This window comes from Leuresthes tenuis, unplaced genomic scaffold, assembly GCF_036924035.1.
Source record: "Leuresthes tenuis unplaced genomic scaffold, fLeuTen1.0.hap1 SCAF_12, whole genome shotgun sequence".
NCBI lineage: Eukaryota > Metazoa > Chordata > Actinopteri > Atheriniformes > Atherinopsidae > Leuresthes > Leuresthes tenuis.
Genome location: NW_027325366.1, coordinates 14,723,273 through 14,729,272, shown reverse-complemented (window position 1 = coordinate 14,729,272; position 6,000 = coordinate 14,723,273). Strand labels below are relative to the sequence as shown.

Below are 6,000 nucleotides of genomic sequence, written 5' to 3'. Positions count from 1 at the left end.
GCATCAAGCTGGATCACAATGAAGGGTACAACCAACAAATTTAATGTTTACTTTTAAGATTGTACAACACTTTCCCAAAAGGTTTTTATTTTACTGCATGACCAAACCATATGATAAAAGGCTGACTGGCAGTGCCAACAAATATCTGAATCAGTTATACCTATGTTGTGCAATTGAATGGGGATAAAATATGCTCTGTATATGAAACAATAATTTAACATTCTGTTCTTCGCTGATTTGAATGTTTTGTGAAGGGTTTTCCAGACATAATCCCGTTCTTCAGTTTGTAAGGGTCTGCCCAATTCCTTGATTATTGTAATACTTATTATGTATTGTTCAATAATTCATACAGTTTTGATGCAATTTTGGCTTTTTTGTCTGGCAATTGCTTGTAATCTAGTCTTGTTGTCTGTTGTTCTGGGTATGACTACAGCTTCTCCAAAGTATTTGCTCAATTGGGATTTTATTTGCACATATTTCAAGAAGTCTCAGAAAGAATTTTTAATTTTCCATCATGTGGATCTCTCATATCCTAGAAAGATAATAAGGCCTTTGGACTCTCAGGTGTCATTGATGAGTGGTCTTCCATTCTGTGAAAATTTATAATTGTTCCATAATGGGACACTGAAAGAATTAGAAAAGATTGATCTGATTCTGAAAAGCTTTGCAATGGAGCAACAGAACTGAATCAGAGGGTTCTCAAGGGTCTTACATCAGGGAATGTATCACAAATCCTGTAGAGAGAGTTCATCTTTAGACATGTCTAAAGCTTACTGCTCAATACTTTCCCATTTTGTACTTCTTGAAATAAAGCCGTAACCCCATTCAAAGGATATCTAGAGTTAAAAGCAATATAATGCTTTTGCACATTTGGGAGGCGAAGGCCCCCTTCGTCCCTGTCCTCATTTGAAGTCTTGTGGCTAACCCTAGGTTTTTTTGTTATTCCATACGAATTCTCTGATTGTGATAACTACCTCTTTAAAGAAGATTTAGTCAAATGGAAGGCTGACATGAGGAAAGTTGTTTTGGGATAATCATCTTTAAATTCTCCGTTCTACCCCAGATGGATAGAGGGAGAAATTTCCATCTCTCAATGTCATCTTTAATATTATTCATGAGGTTTTCTAAATTAAAAGAAAACATACCAAACTAACATATTCCATCAGGTTACCACTTAAAAGGTAGATTAGTTAGATGTGATTTATGGCAATGAACATTTAAAGTTAAAGTCAGCTGATTTTGTAACCGAAGGTGGATCCAAATTCTTTCAGTTTCATGTGTTTAAGGGAAGTTGGAGGATCTAATAATGTTAGGAAGATGTCATCTGCAAATAGACTCATTGTCAACTCTGAGACTGGAGCTGTAATTCATTTGATAGAGTTTGCTCTAATTAATGTGGCCAAAGGTTCTAATGACAAAACAAATAGGACAACTTTTAAATGATTCAGAGATTTTGTCATTTGTGATTATTTTGGCTTTAGTGAATAAATAAGTACAACGTGATTCATAAAATTTGGACCACATCAAAATTTAGTCAGGCTCTACCACTTTAAACCCTCAAATGCTTTTTTCCGTATCCAATAACACCGCAGTTTTTGGATCAGCTTTTGTCTGAGCATAATGCATTATATGAAAAAATTCATCATCTAAAAAGCAATTTGTCTAGATCTTACAAAACCGATTTAGATCGATATGCAAGAGTTTTAGCATATATTTTTCTTTCTGAATTCAGAAGCGAAATAGGATGATATGCTCCACAATGCTTTATTTTATTTATTTATTTATTCTATTCAGGTTCCCAGATTGTTGAAAAGGATTTGATTGAATCATTATTGATATAAAAAAAGATTTTTAGTTTTAGTATTAATCATTTGATCAACTCTTCATTTAAGAGTAAAGAATTATTCAGTTATAACATAGACGATTTAGCGTAATAGACAGGGAGAAAGCGCAGTGGTCACTCCAAATTATATTGGATGTCAGAGTACCAGACATTTGAGAGTATTTCTTGGGAAACTCAAAAGGCATTTATTTTTTGACACGATTTGCATGGGTTGAATCAGTAAAAAGTAAAATTTCTGGCATCTGGATTTAGTAATCTCTACACATACAGCCCCACATTTTTGCATTAATTTGTAAGAGCAGCTGAAACAGCTCGTTTGGACGGGGAAGGTTTATCAGGTGATGCTGAGGCACATAGTGCCCAGAGGTTGCCAACTTTCTGCAGAGTCAATCGCAACAGACCTCCAAACTTCATGAAGCCTTCAGATTAGCTCAAGAACAGTCTGTAAAGAGCTTCATGGAATGGGTTTCCATTGCTGAACAGCTGCATCCAAGCCATACATCACCAAGTGCAATGCAAAGTGTCGGATGCAGTGGTGTAAAGCACGTAGCCTCTGGACTCTACAGCAGTGGAGACGCATTCTCTGGAGTGACGAATCACACTTCTCCATCTGGCAATCTGATGGACCAGTCTGGGTTTGGCAGTTGCCAGGAGAACAGTACTTATCTGACTGCATTGTGCCAAGTGTAAAGTTTGGTGGAGGGGGGATTATGGTGTGGGGTTGTTGTTCAGGAGCTGGGCTTGGCTCCTTACTTCCAGTGAAAGGAACTCTGAATGCTTCAGCACACCAAGAGATTTTGGACAATTCATGCTCCCAACTTTATGGAAGCAGTTGGGGGATGGCCCCTTCCTGTTCCAACATGACAGTGCACAAAGCAAGGTCCATAAAAACATGGATGAGCAGGTTGGTGTGGAAGAACTTGACTGGCCTGCACAGAGTCCTGACCTCAAACCGATTGAACACCTTCGGGATGAATTAGAGCGGAGACTGTGAGCCAGGGCTTCTCGTCCAACATCAGTGTCTGACCTCACAAATGGGCTTCTGGAAGAATGGTCAAAAATTCCCATAAAGACACTGCTAAACCTTGTGGAAAGCTAATCCATTAAAAAACATCCAACTGATGGATCTGTGCTGAAATACAGAGGACTGTTTGAGTGACCTCCAGAGGCAAAGATCTTTTTTTTTTTCTTTTGGATATTGTGCCCCTGGGAACTCTCCGGGCTTTAAAGATAGTTTTAAACTCGGGGTGTGTAGCTTTTTTTTTTTTTTTTCCTAGAGGAACTGGGTACAACATGGGTACAATATGGGAACAATGTGTTTTTGTACTTTTTAAAATTCAAGGACAGAGAAAGGCTCGCCTTGTTTCACTTGTATAACATTAAGTAAAATTGACTTCCTTGTGAACAATATTGTGCCTTGGAGCTACAGTATGTTGGAAGACACTTTCAGGGCTTTTTCTTCCATTTTTGATGATGACAGCATAATAACATAGTTACTGTCCCTTGTTGTCGCACTACTCAAACACAGCTATACTCGGCATATGAAACATACTGCTTACGAACTGACGCTTGAACAATATATTTAGATGTCAGCTTATAAAAAAACCCACTACATTTGAAGTTTTTTTTTTTTTATTTCTTAATTTTCTAAGCATTCATCAGTTGTCTGATTCTGCCAGCCTGGTCTCTGAGCTTACTAACAACGCAGAGAAAAAGTGAGTCTGAATCGTATACACTGCTCTCGGTTGATAGACTTTGTCTTCACATGGCTCAATTCAATAATGAATAGGCTGTTGTTCATTGACTCTTTTTAGTTTCTTAGTTTGTCAGATTGAGATGGTCCACAGGCTGCTTCTGGCCCTCGAGCTGTATTTTGCCCATTTGTGTTATGGAACGTTACCCTGTTCTGTGCCTCATGACATTTTATGGTGTAGGTCTGCAGCCTGTTTTCCCAAGCATATATTTGCTTTTGTCCTGACATACAGTGTGAGCTGTGGGACTTTGTATCAACAGCTGTGTACCTTTCTGAACTGTAGAGTCAGTTCTCCACAGGTGGACATCCTGACAACTGGTGGCCACAGTAAAGGGGTATGAGTATTTTTGTAACCAAAAGATTTCAGTTCTTACCTCTTGATAAATTAACAAATGATCTAAACACATGTTTTCACTGTGACATATGATGACAGATGGAAAATTGAGCAGTTTTGTCATCAAAAATTAAATCCTTAAGTGTACTAAATTGGGCCTCCACTGATACTCTTTGTACATGACATTTTGTTCAAGCACACAGAGACCTTAAAATGATCTGTGGTTCAATAGATGGAATTAGTACTATAATCCAATGTCATTTAGTTTCAGTTAGATTGTTTGACGCCATTTAGAAGAAGCAAAAATTGCAGAAAATTCTTACGGCAGCTTCTCAGGTGAAAATAGCTGGTTTCTCAGTTTTCTGTGTTCTTGAATAAGGGCAACAGGACTTCTTCTTGATTCTTAAAGACATTTAGCCTCTCATCTGAAAGGATTCTTCAGTTTTAAGATAGTGGGTGGGGAGTATCTGTTACTCCTAATGATTGCAATGACCTGGATGACTGAGAATCTACACTGACAAAACACCTTTTGGTTTTTTACTTTTTCCCCAGACAAAACAAAAGATGGGTATTTCAACATGGGGGTCAGGAAAATTAAAGTACATTAAAGGAATAAAATCATCCTTAAATAACTGTAACTTGCATAGAAAAGTAAGACACACTATATAAATATGTATATAAAGCGCAGTTAAAGTTAATTGCACATTAATATAAAAGATATCGCACAATAGGGGTCAGTTGTAAATCTGTCGAAGACTCAAAATTTTGATGTAAAAAAAGATCAATTAGGTTTCATGTTCACTGACGACAAAAAACCTCAGCAGAAACTCCAAGTCATCCGAGGTTTTCTGATTATAGATTAGATCAATCTGAGGAAGAAGTACATTTGATAAAACTGTTTAATGGAAAATGAGATCAACGCACACGAATATTTGAACAAAACCAGAACCACAAGACGGAGGAGTCGCTGCCACATGAATAATCAAATGAAGAAAAAAAAGAGTTAAGTAACATGAAGCTTTGGCCTGTATGAACGGCAGCAGTCCAGCAGGTGTCGCGCTTTCTCCGCCGCAGCATGCAGAGGACACACCTCTACTTCTCTCCCCCCTCCTCCTCCTCCTCATCCACGCTGCTGCTGCTGCTGGTGGTTTCAGGAAGCGGAAGAAGGAATGCTGGAGTATTTTTTAGAAAAGTTTGGAGAGTTTTGACAGTTTGGGATCAGAGACGCAGACAAGCTGAGAAACATGATGGTGAGTAATCGGGGGCCGCTGGTCCTGCTACCCGCTGCGCAGCTGGTGTTTGTGCCTGTGGAGAGTTTCTTTCCTTTTTTTTTTTAAACTGCGGCTGCTGTCAGCGTGTCTTGCGTGTCAAACGGAGCGACTGACCAGCAAGTTGGGCTCATATGGAGGTGAAAAGTTTGTTGACGATTCAAAGAGGCTACGCACGTTTTAAAAGCAGGAGTTAGAGAAAGCCTGAGCGATAACTATTCATCTTAAAGACGTGTTTTCTCTCCCTGGTGTGTGATGTGAACTGTGGCGTTGTTGACAAAAACAGGCTGAAGGGGCTCTTCAGCAGAAATTCCTGCCAACACATTTAACTCTTCCTGATGTTGCTGTTAGTTATCTAAAAAATATATTCGGCTCCCACGTTCTGTCTTTGATCCTTTAAGGACGTTGCTCGATGTGTGGAGATCCCACCTTTCACAAGAAAACCTCTTGCAACTAACCGTCACCTTCTTTATAGGCGACTCATTTCTTGTTAATTCTGTGAAACACCAGACAATCGAGAAGAACGCTTCTTTTCCTGCAGCTGAAATATTTTGTTTCCTTGTATATCTCAGAAAGTAACAGGCTTGACATCTTGTGCTTATTTGATCTCGATCAACTCCAAGAATCTTCTGCTACATTTGGAAGTTACTTGTGACACGATGGTTATTTATTATTATTTTTAGATAACAAAAGACGCCTGACGTGTAAAACACAGATTTGTCTTGATTGATGGAAATAACAGAGTTTGTTCCACTGTTGATTTAATGCCAATCATCCAGGGCTGACATGGCAGCATTTTTGT

At 38.6% G+C, this 6,000-nt stretch overlaps 1 protein-coding gene across 3 annotated transcripts in view; it reads left to right on the top strand.

The window, feature by feature from the left end:
- The first annotated feature begins 5,067 nt into the window (after positions 1–5,067).
- Positions 5,068–6,000, top strand: part of itprid2 (ITPR interacting domain containing 2) — a 54,090-nt gene continuing 53,157 nt past the window's right edge. For all 3 annotated transcript variants that reach the window (XM_072396569.1, XM_072396567.1, XM_072396568.1), the window contains exon 1: positions 5,068–5,180. The gene's annotated coding sequence lies outside the window, so the exon portion shown is untranslated. The remainder of the gene's footprint in view (positions 5,181–6,000) is intronic.